Genomic DNA, 19,076 nt, shown 5'->3' with positions numbered 1-19,076 from the left:
CATGAGTGTATGGAGGTGTACACCATGACGAGCTGAGCTCGTCATGAGCGTCGAAGGAGATAAACAGCCAGGTTTGAAGGCTTTCACAATTTGAGGTGGTTGTCAATTCTTCTTGCAAGAATTGAGTTTCAGAGGTGCCGCCCTGGACTGAGGAGCTTGCAGCAGTGCAGGACATCCTGAAGGAAGTCATCCTGTGTGAAGTTTATACATTTGTGGGTGGGGGGTGTGAACTAGACCTGAAGGCATCAGAGCGCTTTACATGAGCACCAGTTGTGTTACAGACGAACACATTAATTGTTAGGTCTCGCTAAACCAATGCGTAAGCATTGTTCGGCGAGATTATAGTAAGGCTTCCGAAAAGTCTCCCCAAACTGCGGATTCAATTCAGTTCATGTGAGCCAGGCGCGTGCGCATCGCCAGCCACATCCCACACCATATCTCGGCATCAGACTTGAAAGGAAGCCGCTCCCCCGCCCCACTCCGCACAATGCCAGAGCTAGTTTTTCTCGCTTTTTTTTTGGTGTTCTTTGCGGCCCATGCTTCATTCCACCTACCACTTTACACCGACTTGTTCACTTTCCTCCCATTTCTATCTCCTTCTCTCAGTCTCCTCCTTCATGTATTCCTCTGTCAATCTCCCTGTCTCCCATTCTTCATCTTCGATGCATCTCTTATTTTCTTACATGCTTTGGTGTACTTTCTCCTTTCTTCCCCTTCCTCCATATTTTCTACAACTTCATCACCTGTATTCTCATATCTTCTTTATTACTGCCTTCCGTATTTGATTTCCTCTTCTTCATTCCACCTTCCTTGTTCTCGCTCCGGTTTTCTCTTTCTTACCTCATTCCTCGTTCTTTCCAACATTGCCCCATCCTCTTCAGTCTCTTTCTCTGTCCGTCTGCCTTTCTCCATCTCTACTTCTGCTCATTATTTCTTCTGTCCCCAATGTGCAGCTTCCAGTCTTTATTCCTTCCATTCTCTTATTTCTATCCTGTTGATCTTTCCCCAATACTCCTTCCACCCTGCATGCCCGCCTCTACTGCTTCCTTCGTTTTCGCGCTTTACTTCCGTAGTCTTTATTCTGTCAATCCACTTCTGTTCTCCTCCCTCATAACCCCCTCCTCCGTTTATCCCTGTCTTCGCCCCTCTTCCTTCTTCCTTATCATATTATTTTCTTCCTCCTCTCCTTTCCTCCCTCGTCTTCCCCGCTCTTTCTTGCTTCCTTGGTTCCTCCGTTCCTGTGTGTCCAGCCCCCTCTCCCTGGCACCTCTGACCTTTCCTGCTGCTTCCCGACCACCCTGACAGTCGGGAGCTGGTGCCTGTGGGTGCAGAGTCTGGCTCGGCGTGATTTATGCCATTGGTATAACAGCAGACACACTGCAGTCCATCACTGCAGTCCCCCCCTGATTAAAATTCAGCTCCGGCCCCGACTGCAGCACTCCACAAATGGAATATTCTACATAATTTCCGAAAATGCTTGTTTTTCTTGTTTAAAAAGTGACCTTGTGTGATGTAAGTAGTGTTCATTTAAAGCGCTGCAATACCTTCAGATAGAGTTCGCGCTAAATAAAAGTGCAGAAAAAACACAAGACAAATCGAACGCTTTAAAGCAAGAAAGGAACACCTCGGTGGGTGAATCACCCAGCTGGTGTCACAAGGCCCCCATAGGCAGAGCGGATGTTTCTTGCCATTCCCACCTCTGCTGATTATCTAGAGGCTACCAGGCCTTACAGTGACACCTCGTCACCCAGAATACCCTCGGCACCCTCTCCAATCTCACACCTCAGCAAAGAGCCTTTGATCAGCATTAAACAGGCGAGTGCTCCCCCCTGGGGCGCTACCTCCGGGCATAAAACACCACCTTGAGTGTACCCGTTCTTTGAGGTAGACAGTACCATATAGGAGAGGTGCAAAATAAGTGTATAATCTTGTTGTAAGCCTTTATTACTGCAGGACATAATCAGGGTTTCTTTGCTACAACAGCTTGAATTATATACAACACTACATTGGGCGCTAAAAACTGGAAAAATTCACATTGGAATGTTTAGAACTCCAACTGCTCAAAATTACTCAAAACGTAACCATGAACAAATCAATTTACACTGGAAGAATACTGAAGCATTTGCTGTGCGTAATATACTAAAAAAACAAAACATAAAACCGGTTTGCCCATAGGCAATTAAAACAGAAGTGGAATGCATGCAGGGTGAACGAACTGCTCAACTTTGCGGAAAATTGTTCTTTAAGTCCACCAATGCAGTGTGCTAAAGTGTTTGGTCTTTCAGGGCAGTTTCTCAACTAGTTTTCATCAGTGGTGGTTAAGTCCCCAGAGTAATCATTTGGGTCAGCAGCATCATCCGCATCTGCACTTTCTGCCTCCACATTATCTGCTCCTCATTTTCATCGTTTTCACCATCAATGTCCTCCTTTTCGTTTTGCTCATTGTCTTCATCATTCGCATCAGTTGTTTCCTCAACTACCGATTCTCCTGTTTGTTCAACGATTTCAAAGGGATTCTCACCCTAAAAGTAAACACAAGTTTTAAACCATCTTTAGCAAAATTTTGCAGAACAAATGCACACTAACTATTACAAAAGTAACAGCAAAAGTCTTGTGTACAGTGCAAGTAAAGAACTCAGATTTCATATCACAAAAAAGCAGAAAGAATGTATTATTAGAAAAGGCATCTTACAACGGGGAGAACATATGCAGGACTTCTAAATTTTAGAGTATGTCCAGACAGGCCATAGGATGGAAAAATCCATGCCAGGTCTATGAACGCCCATGAGCTCCGAGGAGTCCTTGTACAGAGGGGGCGGTGACTGGAATATTGAGGGTGGGCATCACATTTCCAAGAAATTAATTTCCTGCGAAACTACAATTTTTTTGGGTGAAACTCAGTACGGAAGAAGTGTTATTTGCAAAGCTGAGGAAGGAGTAAACAGATCTGAACATTCAATATGCAGTGTGAGCCCTGGAGGCAGGAAGGGTGGAAGTGCATCCACAGCATTACAGGCTGCAAGCTAATTGTTGATGGTCATTAACTTATCAGTTTGCAGCATGTGTACCTGTTTGATTTAATTAATGATTTTATTTAATTTGTATAGCTCTTGAATCACCCCCAGGGGGGTATCTCAGCGCTTGGAAGCACAGCATAGGTCATGGGTACTCACAAACGTTCTCTCAGGGGCCAAATTTACACTGTGGTTTGTGTCCGAGGGCCGCACCAGTGGGGGCGGGGTCAGTGGGGGAGGTGGCAGGGCTAGAGCAACAAAAAAATACACAACTGACCATGAGGTTGATCACTGGTCCCTGCAGCGGACACCTTCGTCCACTCAGCCACCAGACCCGGGATACACACATCTCTTGCTCTCTATTTGTCTCCCTCCCTCACTCTCCCTACCTCTCCCATACTCTGTTCCCCTCCCTCTGTCTTCCTCCCCCTGTCTCCCTTTCCCTCTCTCACTCCCTCCCCCCTTTCCCTCTCACTCTGTCTCCCTTTCCCTCTCTCACTCCCTCACTCTGTCTCCCTTTCCCTCACTCACTTTCCCTCCCTTCCTTTCCCTCTCACTGTCTCCCTTTCCCCCTGTCACTCCCTCACTCTGTCACTCCTTTTCCCTCCTTTCCCTCCCTTTCCCTCTCACTCCCTCACTGTCTCCCTTTCCCACTCTCACTCCCTCACTCTGTCAGGGCAGTTTTCAGGAGTCTTCCGAATTTAAGATGGTCCAGACACTGTCTTAGGGCCAGCTGTAGTTGATTCCAGATGAAGGGTGCGAGAAGGACTTGCCTCCGGGTCTAGCCTTTTTTATGTTGGGGCTTTTGAGGAGCGATTGGGAGCTGGCGCGCAGAGTCCGAGCCGGGTAATAGCGGCGAAGTTTCTCTACTACATCGGGAGGGCCATTGCTCCAGATAGCTTTGTGTGTGAGACAGCAGATCTAGAATTTCACGCGCTGTCGTATGGGCAGCCAGTGTAGCTGATGAGGGAGGGGAGAGGAAGCTGATCTGGGGGGAGCATTCAGAACCGTGCAGGCGGCTGTGTTTGGTATCATTTGCAATTGGTTTAAGGAGGACTCATTTGCTGCAATCAATAGGGCGTTGCAATAGTCCAGCTTGCTTGGTATCAGGGCCTGTGTTAGGGTTTTCCTTGTTGTGTCGGGGACATAAGTAAAAGCTTTCCTTAGTAAGCCATGGGTGTGGAAGCAGGATCAGACTGTGTGAGTAACGTGTTTCTTCATGTTTAGGGACTGTTGAAGGTGAACACAGAGGTTTTTGACTGTGGTTGCCGGGGTCGGGGGTGTGCCTAGTTCTGGGGGCCACCAGGAAGGTGACCAGAGGAGGGGGCATCTCCAAAGAGCAGAACCTCAGTTTTTGCAGCGTTCAGCTGGAGGAAATTGCTTTCCATCCAGTGAGATTTCCAGCATTCCTAAAGAGAAGGTAGATTGGGCAGATTGAGAAGTTTTATTGAAAGAGAAGGTAAGCTGTTGATGCTTTTATGCCTGTGGCTGAAGGGTTACCCATGTGCGGTGTGAAATTCGCTTTTAAGTAGAACTGCAGAATGGCCATATTTCTGGTTGAATACAAGACTGCAACAGAAATATACTTACTAGAAATACCAATAAAGAATTTGCTGGATTACATTTATATTTAAAGCAGACATCTCCAACGGATAGCTCTGAATCTACTGGCAGCTCACCAATACCCTGGAAGATTGGGGGTTTGACAGTGTGAAAACACGAGTCAGGATACAGGTATCCTGAACCTATAGGACACATGGAGGGACCCCCTCATGGGCAATTGCTTTTTTTAAAAAACCTATTAAAATTTTAAGTGCTGACTTTTCTATGGTTGTGTGGGTAAAAATGAAACTAACGCCCCTGGAACCGTTGGCATTTTCAGTGGGTTGTAAAACTTTAATTGTGACAGACATCTGAGTAGTCAGAACAATAATTCTGGAAGGCATGGTCACTCACCATTGTGGTAACTCTCATAGAAAAAGTTGGACTGCCGATTTAACTGGCCAAGCAATTATTCAACTTGAGTCAATAGGTTCTATGTCTTCAGATATGGCTCCTAAAAATCTTACCGTTGCATACTGTTCGTACCGGGACTTGACTGTTGGGTTGTTTAGGATACTTGTAGCAGTGAGTACGCTCTCCCTTTTTATTTGTTCCTTGTAATCCTGGAAGTTTTTTTAGATAAATAAACGTTAATTTATACACATACTGCTAGTTCAACTACAATAACTTGGTTGGAACCTAGAAGAGAAGGCATTCAATGTGGACAGAAACCCTTTTGAAACTACTCTGCCACCAGGGTGTGCCAGATAAGCATTTAAAAAATACCAGGGACTCTTATTAGGGAATGACCCGCAATCTCGCTCCCTCCACAAGCAAGCAATCAAACCCCACCAAGCAGGCCGTGACCTGAAACCCCCAAGGGGAAAAGAGCACAGCCAAGAGACCAGGCGAGCAGATAATGTGCTTTAATGTAAGCTGGGACTCCGATGTCTGTGCTCTTTTCAGGACATGCCCTTTGAAGGACACAGATTGGTCAATGAGAGAGCCCAAGGATTTGGAAAAAAATGAAATAGGGAGAAGAGGCCATCCAATTTCAAAGACATGCCCTTCACATTGACAAAGCCTTTATTTGAGATACCCATAATTAATATTATAACCACCACACTGCCCAATTATTTCAACTATCAAACCAATGCCAAGGTGTTGGCGATGTGAAGGTCTGTAATTGTTAATGACGTGATGGGTTGCACTGACATTCATATAGAGCCACTCTCACACAGACAGAGCCACCCACACACAGAGCCGACAAAAGAAGCTATCCACACAGAGCGCTACACACAGAGCGCTATGCGCCACACACAGACAGAGAGCCACACACAGACAGACAGAGCGCCACACACACACAGACAGAGCGCCACACACACACAGACAGACAGAGCGCCACACACACACACACAGACAGAGCGCCACACACACACAGACAGAGCGCCACACACACACAGACAGAGCGCCACACACACAGACAGAGCGCCACACACACAGACAGAGCCACACACACAGACAGAGCCACACACACAGACAGAGCCACACACACAGACAGATCTTCTCACCTGCACAAAGGAAAGGACAAAAATGCACACAGGCTTCGATCAAACACCTTCCAGATTAACTGCCAAGAATGCAGCAGCACGCACAGCTTCAGACCCAGCACTTACCCACCAAATACACTTCCGCCACAGAAGCAGCACTGGCTGGTGAGACTAGCCAGCCACCAGGGTAAAACCAGACAGAGCAGATGTTCTGAAGAGGCAGCTACCCACAAGACAAGGGCGCCACCAATTTCCAGGACATGGCTCACCAAGACTAACTATTAGTCAGTCAAAGCTCAAGCCTGTAGAATGGGCAATCCAAAAACCACTTGTAACCCAACCATGTCCCCGTCCTCCCTCGCCCCAAAAGAATGTACAGTTAAATGAGATTGATAGGACACTTTGTAAGGCTGAAACAGGGCACATTAACTGTAATATCCAGACGCGGGTAGAAATCTAAGCTCGGAATCAGAAAGGGGGGCCCTGAATACTGCAGGGGGGCTGGGGAGTTCAGCAGTCAATTACTCTCTGCCTTGAAAATAGTACTGTGCCAAAATGGCCTCTTACCCAGAGTGACTAGTACATGTCGCAGCTCAGCGCCATCACAGAGCCATTGGCTTCTTTGTCGAAGACCCTCAGCCCCTCCACAAAGTCATCGTAGGTACCCTGGTCCTTGTTCTTCGCAATTGTCTGCAGCAAGCTTCTTGGTGTTAAGCTCTGGGAAGGAGAGAAGAGTTCAGAGGAGCAGTCACCGGCTGCAGCAGCGTGCCAGGCTGGAGAGTACACATTAACAGTGACAATGTGATCGTCCAAGTTCCCCAAAAAACCCCAACCACCTCCAGTCAGGTTTTTGTCCCATCCCAGACTGCCAATGAATATTACTGATATGGTCCATCTAGCAACTGTGAACGAGGCAGAGATCTCCAATTCAATGTGTGGCACAGGGCAGGGTCAGAGCTGAGGGCACAGGTGTAAGAGCTGAGGGCACAGGCGATAGATAGAGAGAGGGAGGGCGATAGATAGAGAGAGGGAGGGCGATAGATAGAGAGAGGGAGGGCGATAGAGAGAGGGAGTGCGAGAGATTGATGGAGGGAGTGCGAGAGATAGAGGGAGGGAGTGCGAGAGATAGAGGGAGGGAGTGCGAGAGATAGAGGGAGGGAGTGCGAGAGATAGAGGGAGGGAAGGCGATAGATAGAGGGAGGGAGTGCGATAGATAGAGGGAGGGAGGGCGATAGATAGAGAGAGGGAGGGCGATAGATAGAGAGAGGGAGGGCGATAGATAGAGAGAGGGAGGGCGATAGATAGAGGGAGGGAAGGCGATAGATAGAGAGAGGGAAGGCGATAGATAGAGAGAGGGAAGGCGATAGATAGAGAGAGGGAGGGCGATAGATAGAGAGAGGGAGGGCGATAGATAGAGAGAGGGAGGGCGAGAGATTGAGGGAGGGAGTGCGAGAGATTGAGGGAGGGAGTGCGAGAGATAGAGGGAGGGAGTGCGAGAGATAGAGGGAGGGAGTGCGAGAGATAGAGGGAGGGAGTGCGAGAGATAGAGGGAGGGAAGGCGATAGATAGAGGGAGGGAGTGCGATAGATAGAGGGAGGGAGGGCGATAGATAGAGAGAGGGAGGGCGATAGATAGAGAGAGGGAGGGCGATAGATAGAGAGAGGGAGGGCGATAGATAGAGAGAGGGAGGGCGATAGATAGAGAGAGGGAGGGCGATAGATAGAGAGAGGGAGGGCGATAGATAGAGAGAGGGAGGGCGATAGATAGAGAGAGGGAGGGCGATAGAGAGAGGGAGTGCGAGAGATTGAGGGAGGGAGTGCGAGAGATAGAGGGAGGGAAGGCGAGAGATAGAGGGAGGGAAGGCGATAGATAGAGGGAGGGCGATAGATAGAGGGAGGGAAGGCGATAGATAGAGAGAGGGAAGGCGATAGATAGAGAGAGGGAAGGCGATAGATAGAGAGAGGGAGGGCGATAGATAGAGAGAGGGAGGGTGATAGATAGATAGAGGGAGGGTGATAGATAGAGGGAGGGAAGGCGATAGATAGAGGGAGTGCGATAGATAGACGGAGTGCGATAGATAGAGGGAGTGCGATAGATAGAGGGAGGGAGGGCGATAGATAGAGAGAGGGAGGGCGATAGATAGAGAGAGGGAGGGCGATAGATAGAGAGAGGGAGGGCGATAGATAGAGAGAGGGAGGGCGATAGATAGAGAGAGGGAGGGCGATAGATAGAGAGAGGGAGGGCGATAGATAGAGAGAGGGAGGGCGAGAGATTGAGGGAGGGAGTGCGAGAGATTGAGGGAGGGAGTGCGAGAGATAGAGGGAGGGAGTGCGAGAGATTGAGTGAGGGAGTGCGAGAGATAGAGGGAGGGAAGGCGATAGATAGAGGGAGGGCGATAGATAGAGGGAGGGAAGGCGATAGATAGAGGGAGGGAGTGCGAGAGATAGAGGGAGGGAGTGCGAGAGATAGAGGGAGGGAAGGCGAGAGATAGAGGGAGGGAAGGCGAGAGATAGAGGGAGGGAAGGCGATAGATAGAGGGAGGGCGATAGATAGAGGGAGGGAAGGCGATAGATAGAGAGAGGGAAGGCGATAGATAGAGAGAGGGAAGGCGATAGATAGAGAGAGGGAGGGCGATAGATAGAGAGAGGGAGGGCGATAGATAGAGAGAGGGGGGGCGATAGATAGAGGGAGGGAAGGCGATAGATAGAGGGAGGGAAGGCGATAGATAGAGGGAGGGCGATAGATAGAGGGAGGGAGGGCGATAGATAGAGGGAGGGAGTGCGATAGATAGAGGGAGGGAGGGCGATAGATAGAGAGAGGGAGGGCGATAGATAGAGAGAGGGAGGGCGATAGATAGAGGGAGGGCGATAGATAGAGAGAGGGAGGGCGATAGATAGAGAGAGGGAGGGCGATAGATAGAGAGAGGGAGGGCGATAGATAGAGAGAGGGAGGGCGATAGAGAGAGGGAGTGCGAGAGATTGAGGGAGGGAGTGCGAGAGATTGAGGGAGGGAGTGCGAGAGATAGAGGGAGGGAGTGCGAGAGATAGAGGGAGGGAAGGCGATAGATAGAGGGAGGGAAGGCGATAGATAGAGGGAGGGCGATAGAGAGAGGGAGTGCGAGAGATTGAGGGAGGGAGTGCGAGAGATAGAGGGAGGGAGTGCGAGAGATAGAGGGAGGGAGTGCGAGAGATAGAGGGAGGGAGTGCGAGAGATAGAGGGAGGGAGTGCGAGAGATAGAGGGAGGGAGTGCGAGAGATAGAGGGAGGGAGGGCAATAGATAGAGAGAGGGAGGGCGATAGATAGAGAGAGGGAGGGCGATAGATAGAGAGAGGGAGGGCGATAGAGAGAGGGAGGGCGATAGAGAGAGGGAGTGCGAGAGATTGAGGGAGGGAGTGCGAGAGATTGAGGGAGGGAGTGCGAGAGATAGAGGGAGGGAGTGCGAGAGATAGAGGGAGGGAAGGCGAGAGATAGAGGGAGGGAAGGCGATAGATAGAGGGAGGGCGATAGATAGAGGGAGGGAAGGCGATAGATAGAGGGAGGGAGTGCGATAGATAGAGGGAGTGCGATAGATAGAGGGAGTGCGATAGATAGATAGAGGGAGGGCGATAGATAGATAGATAGAGGGAGGGTGATAGATAGAGGGAGGGAAGGCGATAGATAGAGGGAGGGAGTGCGATAGATAGACGGAGTGCGATAGATAGACGGAGTGCGATAGATAGAGGGAGTGCGATAGATAGAGGGAGGGAGGGCAATAGATAGAGAGAGGGAGGGCGATAGATAGAGAGAGGGAGGGCGATAGATAGAGAGAGGGAGGGCGATAGATAGAGAGAGGGAGGGCGATAGATAGAGAGAGGGAGTGCGAGAGATTGAGGGAGGGAGTGCGAGAGATAGAGGGAGGGAAGGCGATAGATAGAGGGAGGGAGTGCGAGAGATAGAGGGAGGGAAGGCGAGAGATAGAGGGAGGGAAGGCGATAGATAAAGGGAGGGCGATAGATAGAGGGAGGGCGATAGATAGAGGGAGGGAAGGCGATAGATAGAGGGAGGGAGTGCGATAGATAGAGGGAGTGCGATAGATAGAGGGAGTGCGATAGATAGATAGAGGGAGGGCGATAGATAGATAGATAGAGGGAGGGTGATAGATAGAGGGAGGGAAGGCGATAGATAGAGGGAGGGAGTGCGATAGATAGACGGAGTGCGATAGATAGAGGGAGTGCGATAGATAGAGGGAGGGAGGGCAATAGATAGAGAGAGGGAGGGCGATAGATAGAGAGAGGGAGGGCGATAGATAGAGAGAGGGAGGGCGATAGATAGAGAGAGGGAGGGCGATAGAGAGAGGGAGTGCGAGAGATTGAGGGAGGGAGTGCGAGAGATAGAGGGAGGGAGTGCGAGAGATAGAGGGAGGGAAGGCGATAGATAGAGGGAGGGCGATAGATAGAGGGAGGGAAGGCGATAGATAGAGGGAGGGAGTGCGATAGATAGAGGGAGTGCGATAGATAGAGGGAGTGCGATAGATAGAGGGAGTGAGGGCGATAGATAGAGAGAGGGAGGGCGATAGAGAGAGGGAGGGCGATAGATAGAGAGAGGGAGGGAAGGCGATAGATAGAGGGAGTGCGATAGATAGAGGGAGGGAAGGCGATAGATAGAGGGAGGGAGTGCGATAGATAGAGGGAGTGCGATAGATAGAGGGAGTGCGATAGATAGAGGGAGTGAGGGCGATAGATAGAGAGAGGGAGGGCGATAGAGAGAGGGAGGGCGATAGATAGAGAGAGGGAGGGCGATAGATAGAGAGAGGGAGGGCGATAGATAGAGAGAGGGAGGGCGATAGATAGAGAGAGGGAGGGCGATAGATAGAGAGAGGGAGGGCGATAGATAGAGAGAGGGAGGGCGATAGATAGAGAGAGGGAGGGCGATAGATAGATAGATAGAGGGCGATAGATAGATAGATAGAGGGCGATAGATAGAGGGAGGGCGATAGATAGAGGGAGGGCGATAGATAGAGGGAGGGCGATAGATAGAGGGAGGGAGTGCGAGAGATAGAGGGAGGGAGTGCGAGAGATAGATTGGAGGGCAATAACAGACAGATGTCCCTTTCAATGGCTAGCCTCCATTTATGGAGCTAGCCAATGGAAGAGCAGGCGGGACAAAGCACCCATACTGCTAAACAAAAGTTTTCGCCTGCGCAAACACTGCTATGCAGCGGATCGCCAGGCGAAACCTAAAAAACAGAAGCTGTCTATCTAGAAACATACCTTCTTTGACCGCATTGCCATTTGATCCAGGTTTTCTCAATTTAGGTTTTTTGCCGACAAACGCCCCTCCAATGGGTTTATTAAGCGATTGCATCATCTTTCTTTTCATCCACCTTCCAGCAGGCCCACCAAATACCAGACTTTTCTGGTAGTCGACAACAATTCCAGGTCTCTGAATCCCGCCATAATCCTGCAAATTGATAACATAAAATTAGCAGAGAGTATGCAGATAAGGCAAGTTACATGGTGTCCAAAAATGTGTTAACAGTTTTATAATAATGGCAGGCATAATCCAAGAACCAATGTTGGGTGGTCAAGGAATTCGTAGGCTAAGCAGCAGTTGTTGCCATTCTGGTAGGTGTAGATACTTCTTGGGTACAATTATGAAAACTGCAGCAAGGACACTGCTGTACAGGTTTTCATTTGCATTAGTGAGTTGAGAAATAAAGAAGATAAAATGCTTATAAACATGTGTGTGGTTGGGTCTGGTTGTGCGTGTGGTTTGGTTGTGTGTGGTGTGGTTGTGTGTGAGAGAACAGGGAGTTAGAGAAGGAGGCGGGGTGAAAGAACAGCAGATCAGCACAGTAAAAGAACAGGGAGTTAAAGAAGGAGGTGGGGTGGAAGAGAGCAGCAGATCAGCACGTGAGAAGAGAAGAGAACAGGGCGATAAATAGAGGGAGGGCGATAGATAGAGTGAGGGCGATAGATAAGATAGGGAAGGAGGGCGATAGAGTAAGGGAGGACTTTATTTTTCTGACACCGAATCCGACATTGAATTTCCTGCCACCCCTGGGGACGGGAGCGATTAAGGTACACATGAAAACACCCAGCGAGCGGACCGTTCTGTTCCTTCATCCAGACCTGCAGGCGCAAGGCGCAGACTACCTGTCGTTCCAACCCATGACGGGGCGAGACCGGTGGACATTAGCAGGACCGGCAGACTGTTAGGACCGCCAGCTAAACTTAAGGACTACATTTGTGGATAGTGGAACCTTATGTTCTCTATCTGTTTCTACTGTTCCCATCACCCCCAAAGGAGGGGGATGTGTTGTGTTTATAATACTTGTGTCCCTCCTAGGACACCTTACTAGACGTGCTTCCCAGTGTCCCTGCGAGGACACCGTTTAGCAGTGAGGTCACCAGCTGATAACTGTCACATATGACAGTTACCAGCTGATCGCCGAGCTGACTGCCGCTTCGCTCCATGTTAGGAGCAAACGTGTTGGTCGGAATAAAGAAGTTAAGAACACTCAATAGTTTTGTATTCTTAACACACTTTGCCAGGGCCGGTTCTGGTTCCCAGTCCGGCCCTGCAAGAGCATCGCCAATACCTGCTTAAAATATGCACTAGATGCAGTGGAAACATCAGACCGACATTATGATAGGAATCACTGAGAGAGCTATGCCTCGTTAAGAATTTCAGGTTTTAAGTTCTTAGGCGCTAGGTGGTACACTGGTGAATGGCCGCCATTAAGTTAGGCTCTCACCGTCCGGAGATCTAAATCCAGCATTTATCCTTTCAAATCGGAGTATGCTTGCTTTGTCATGGGCAGGAGAGCATCAGAGCAGTACCACCGTTGAGGAGTATGTATCCTCCTGGGCGCGAGAATGTCTGGGCAATAGTACTATCGAAGAGTATGCAGCCTGCTAGTGGGAGAACATCTGGTACTACTGCTATTGACGAGTGTGCAATTTAATGGGCAGGGGCATGTTCTCGCAGTACCACCATTGAAGAGTATACATCTGTTAAGGTGGGACAGCATCTGAGCAGTATAAATCCTCATGGACACGAGAGCAGTAACAGGGTACCACGGGTGGTTATGCGTGTGTCCCTCCCCAATCCCACTTGCATCGCTACTATTTTCTTGAATGTCTCCCCAAATCCTAGGTATTATAAGTTGAGAGCAGTAGAGGTGGGATCAAATGCCTCCTTTAAAAAACAGAGCAAATGCTCATTAACCACATCAGATGAGACTTGCCTTTTTAATACGCAAATCTTTACCCATGTGGACAGCAGACTCCTTAATCCAAGTATATGCAGGGACAGATGGACAGTGACCTGGGCATGACCTGGGCAGCCCTCTGGGCCTGGTAGATGGACCAAGGGCTGAGTGGAGCATTATCGGGGAGTGTTTATATCAGGGAGGGATGTAAGAAATGGCGACAGGCTCAGTGGTTCTCGCAAGGTACTAAAATGGACGGCCTTGCAACCGACCGAGCAAAGAGACTTATGATTGACTGAGGAGCAGAGTGTGGACCCTAATACCCTGGTCTTCATTGCTTGAATTTGCTCGCGAGAAAGAGTGGCCGAATCGTGTCACTCATAATTACACTGAAATTTAAAAAAATTCACACATAAGCATTCTGAAACTTGGCATCTATCTGATGTAAATATTATTTCTCTCTGGTCTCACAGTCGTCCCTGGCATCCCAAATTCGAAGGCGAATTGCGACGCGATATCACAGAGAAGAAGGTGGTGGCCTCTGTCTGATGTCGTCGTAGGTATTGTGTTTCACCACTGCGGCGCACGCACGGTCTCCGCGACCTCAGTCCACTCCCTGGAGGGCGCGTGACCGCGCTGTGATGAGTCAGAGAGCAGGTGCCTTTCTCTTGAGCTTCAATTGCAACACCGTTCACCGCTCAGATTCCATATCATTTACCGCCCGCCTTGTAGCAGTAGCTCTTCGTTTATAGAAGATCTCAAAGACTTCATCAGCGACCAATACTCTCAAAGTGACAATCAGACCATCGTGGGTGACTTCAATCTCCACTGGGGCGCACCACAAGACTCCTCTGCGAACTCACTGGCCACCTTCCTCTCGGCAAATGATCTTATCCAACACTGCACTGAACCAACCCACTCTAAGGGCGCAATCCTGGACCTTGTTATTTCTAAAGCAGGCATGCTTTCTACTTCTACCCCTATTCATGTAGATTGGTCTGACCACCACCTCATCCCATTCTCTCTTCAACTTTCACACTCTATAACTCTTGGCCAACCCAAGAGGGCCATCTCCTGGTTCTGTGATGCCAAAAACATTGATGTCGGTCCCCTCTGTGAATCAGCTTTGCTTTCACTTCCAAGGCTAGACCCGAACATAGCTGTTGACGATCTCACCTCCCAATGCCTCACAGTTCTTGAAGCTGAAATTAATAACGTCGCTCCACTCAAAAGCAAAAGGATAAGGCCCACTCCCTCAGCACCTTGGTTCAACAAATCCCTTTATGAGGAAAGGAAGCAGCTAAGATTCCTGGAGAAGCAATGGAGGCAATTGCCTTCCACTGACAATTTAGCCTTGCTTCGCACAGCAAGATCCAAATACCACAAGCACATCTTCCTTGAGAAAGCGACGCACTTCAAAACCCTCCTTGATTCCGCCAAAAATAGACCCAAAAAACTATTCGATCTCATCAAGACTCCGAGCTGCTCTCCCCCAACCTCCAAGGTGGAGGATTCTACAAAGAGAGCAGCGGATTTCGCTACTTTCTTCGATGGAAAGGTGAAATCACTTGTGGATCAGGTTGCTCATCCTACACCTCCAGAGGAGCGCAAATCCTTAGCCATTTGGCAGAGCTTTGACCCCATATCTGAAGATGCCCTTCTCAAATGCATACGCGAAACAAAGCCCTCCAACCACTCGCTTGACCCTATCCCCAGTGCCATTGCCTTTGACTTCTATGCCCATTCCCTCCCCTGTTGGACCACTCTGATCAACCTCTCCCTCTGGCAAGGCTCCCTTCCTGTCCCCTTCAAAACTGGGCAGGTCACCCCTCTGCTGAAAAAGCCCACTGCTGATGCGAATGACCTTTACTACCTCATGTATTGGTCGCATCATTCTTAAAATGCGTAATCAAATGAAGAAAAGCTATTTGTATATGAATTGTGTAAAGTAAACTGGTCGTAACTGTCTTAATAGCCTTTTTTAACCTAAATTTGTATAATTGAACATCTTATAATTAATATTAACTATGTACTGTATATGTGTTTTTAACTGTACACTTTTATGTTTTTTTCATGCAAAAATCGAATAAAGCTTAATTGAGTTGAATACACTTTGTACAAAAGATTACCAATTGTGGGGCAGATATGGAGATTTGCTAAATGATAGAAAGATTCACATTTGTAAGATGCAGATGATTTGCCAGCTTGTTATTTGAAACAATACCTGGATTTGGTGTTTTGCCCTACAGGCATTTTCATTTTTTAGCAAGAGTTATTGGCCCCAATTCATAAACTGCATTTTGTTAAAAGTAAAGTAGTACTACTTACTACAATGCAATTCTCAAACCTGCGAGTAGAGATCTTCACCTCTTCCGGCTTTTTCTGTGGAGAGATCTCCACACATGTAAGATTACTACTTGGTAGTAAATGTGGGAGGGATGGGGTGGGTGGGAAGATGGGGATTAACTACCGCAAAAATGTAAATAAGGGGTTTGGGGGCAGGCTACTTCAAACAGTCACCCACATAAGAGTAAACCCACTGCTGTTCAGAAACGACACATCTAAAGTTACTACTAAATAGTATTAAATGTACTCTGACACAGCCTTGTAGCAAGTCAAATACCACACATGCCATTCACAGGTATTGTTTCACACTCCCTTAGAAAATAACAGGCTGGGACTTAAAATAACACCCAATAGAAATAATGTTAACTAGATAAAATTTATTTGATTTTTAAAATGTATGTATATTTTGTTTAACGTTAAACAACTCTAGCCTAAATCTGTGGCCATCAAGAGAGCCAGATATGCATTAAAGGTTGCAAACCCTGGTGGGAGGATTACAGGTGGATATGTTGCTTTAAGTCCATTAGTAATGCCAAGTGTACTATATAATTCACCACACATTATGTCAAAGACTATCTGATATCTGCAAAATAAAAAACAAATGTTGTGGAATATTCCACTTTAAAGGCTTATATACAGATCTGACAAAGGGAAATGCTGAATGGAGCAATTAGCTTTGTGAAGGAAGTCTGGGAATCACTGCCCATGTGTGTGTAGAATAGTTTCCTCTCTTAGTGTGCGGGGAACTACAGAAGAGTTGTAGTTGTGAGAGTAGATATTGTCACTGTAGGCCGAACACAAGTGGCACTATGGAGAATTCAACAATAGGTAATACAGACAAAAAGGTGGCGTTGTCTGTCAGACGTAAATAATCACAAGGTTAGTGAATATCAGGAGGCAGCAGGTGGCACTGCCGGAAGTGAAAGTGTGCATACATACGCACTTAAGGCCACCAGAGAAGATAACAGGTGGTTGCTAGAGGCGTGCCTTATACAGGTTCCTTTAACTTAAGGATTACTAATTGAATGTCAAATTGCAAAATATGGTATAGCTAACCGTAACTATTAATTGATGTCCATACTCTGACGTGTAATTGGGAATGTTTCAAAGCATGATAGATTGGCCCCAGACATAAACTACTCGTCTCTTCTGTACCACCTAGGGACGCATTTTAATGCTCTGGTCCAAATCTAATATTTACAAACCCAGGGATCCCATGAAGGCACAAGACAGTAGTTTGTTAGTTGAAATCTGTAATTTTAATGAGGCACAACAGGTTTACAAAGCATACCGCCATCAGCCGGGGAACCCAGTGACTACAAAACCTGTATCTGCCAATCCCAAAATAGTGATCTGCGCTGATGCAGCGGAGTTCTCTGATGTGTGAGCCTCACATAACACAATTCACCACAAAATGTGGCAAGCACAAATGGGGTGGAGGTATATCCAGCAGAAAAAAAGTTGTTTTTGCACAGTGCGTTGTTCGCACGACTTGTAAGGGCTGACCACAGTATCTTCCCCAGTTCATTGGCCTCACCTGTTTTGTAAAGTCCGCGCTATATAAAAATGCATAAATAAATTTAGGACATCTAAGTAACTAGCTCCGCACCCCCGCACCACCCTAGTCACGCCACTGTGGCGTCTTCCCACGGAGCGCGACCTGCGAGCCTGTCGGATCTGCCACCCACGAGAGGCACCCCCGCACCACCCTAGTGACGCCACTGTGGCGTCTTCCCACGGAGCGCGACCTGCGAGCCTGTCGGATCTGCCACCCACGAGAGGCACCCCCGCACCACCCTAGTGACGCCACTGTGGCGTCTTCCCACGGAGCGCGACCTGCGAGCCTGTTGGATCTGCCACCCACGAGAGGCCGCGGCACTGCCTAGGGAAACGGGCCGCATAAGTACAAGGCCTGGAGGGGAGACCATCCTTACCTAGGCTGCCGCATTCACGGAGGAACGTCCACCTCCTGGCAACGTAGAAAATGAATGTGCGCATGCGCATGTGCGCACAAACCTTAATGTGCGCATGCGCATGTGCGCACAAACCGGGGGTGCAGTCCCTGATGGGCGGGGTATTGAAACGTCATGAAACGTCATAAAAATTAATGTGCGCATGCGCACCATTGGTGCGCATGCGCACAATGACAGGGGGGGCGCTCAGTCATGGGAGCAGCGGATTATAGAACACCGGCCTCCGCAGTCCAGGGCGTTCACGTGACATGGAGAGGTCACGTGATTTCAACTAACAGTGTATCCATAACTGTCTGTGGGCGCGAAGGCAGGGCAAGCGGTAGTTACGTGTTATTACTTCATCCGTCCGCACCTCGATGATCTCCCCAGGCGAATCCTCATCTTAACTCAGCAGAAACTTCTCACCTGCAGCAGGGGCCCGCACATGTCAGTGCTGCCGGGGACTGCGGCTTTGGTAAAGTGAGTGTACTGCCCGGCAAGCATGGAGCGCTTAGGGAAGAACGACTGTGCAGACAGCACTAGTTTTTATGTGTAAGTGGCAGCATACTACATTCAATATGTGTTCTTCAGTGTAAGTGGCAGCGCATTATCAGCTGCTTGTAGTGTTGGTGAAGTTCTGCCCTGGGCATGGCTGCAGGCTCGAGGCTGCCGGTGGACCAAGTGTGCTGCCTCGGCTCACAGAGCCTGAGGCTGCCTTGTCCAAAATGCCCAGGGGCGCATGCTGCTGTCAGCTGCCGTACGTTTTCACTTCACCCTCGGCCAGCCAACAACTCTAACTGTCCTTTACTTTCGGCAGCAGTGTTAAAACATGCAAGGATTGCTGTAAATATATTTATGTCCTGTTGTACCTGTTACATGTTCAAAGAAAAATCAATGAAACGTTGAAACCTATTAAACTAAACACGTAACTATAGGGTGCTTTTGTTTACTTGTAATTTTGACCAAGAAGCGGTATATTGTTTTCTAAGTATGTGCATTCATGTTATGCCTTGCCCCGAACGCTACTTCAAACAATAACTGCTAAATTTAACTCATTAAAGTGCTGATTTTATTATGGAAAGAGTTTCGTCCAACATTTGGTTTAGGTTAATATTAACAGAACTGAAAACATTTCCGTTCCAAAATGGTGTTATATTTGTGTGCATTTCCACTTGAACTCCACCGTCTTACCTGGAATTACGTAGACAATTGACTTATATTTTTTTTCTCTTCATGTGATATTGTTAAGTGTGTGTGTTTTAAAACTGCCCCCTGTCCACACCCTGGGCTATTCTCCTATCGTTTCAGACGTAGGTGATAGTTACATTTTGCAAGTACTTTTTGCTTTTGGTATTTTAGGCTGTAGATTACTAATTGGACGAATAAAACGGTCTTGCATAATCTTCCTTATGCACATTCCTTAATCTTGCCCTAGCTGGCTGTAACCTATTTGTGCTTCAGCCTCACTCTCCTGATGCTT

The 19,076-nt window shown here is 48.3% G+C and overlaps 1 long non-coding RNA gene across 1 annotated transcript; it reads right to left on the bottom strand.

Annotated features, from left to right (window-relative positions):
- Window positions 1-1,915: 1,915 nt before the first annotated feature.
- Window positions 1,916-17,672, bottom strand: LOC147702527 (uncharacterized). The gene is made up of 5 exons (XR_015297537.1): window positions 17,579-17,672; window positions 11,356-11,545; window positions 6,674-6,823; window positions 5,084-5,179; window positions 1,916-2,522 (listed from the first exon to the last, which is right to left on the bottom strand). It is a non-coding gene; the product is annotated as an uncharacterized LOC147702527 (long non-coding RNA).
- Between the last annotated feature and the right edge of the window lie 1,404 nt (window positions 17,673-19,076).

Source organism: Lissotriton vulgaris, chromosome 7, assembly GCF_964263255.1.
Source record: "Lissotriton vulgaris chromosome 7, aLisVul1.2, whole genome shotgun sequence".
NCBI lineage: Eukaryota > Metazoa > Chordata > Amphibia > Caudata > Salamandridae > Lissotriton > Lissotriton vulgaris.
This window is presented reverse-complemented; position numbering and strand designations above follow the sequence as displayed.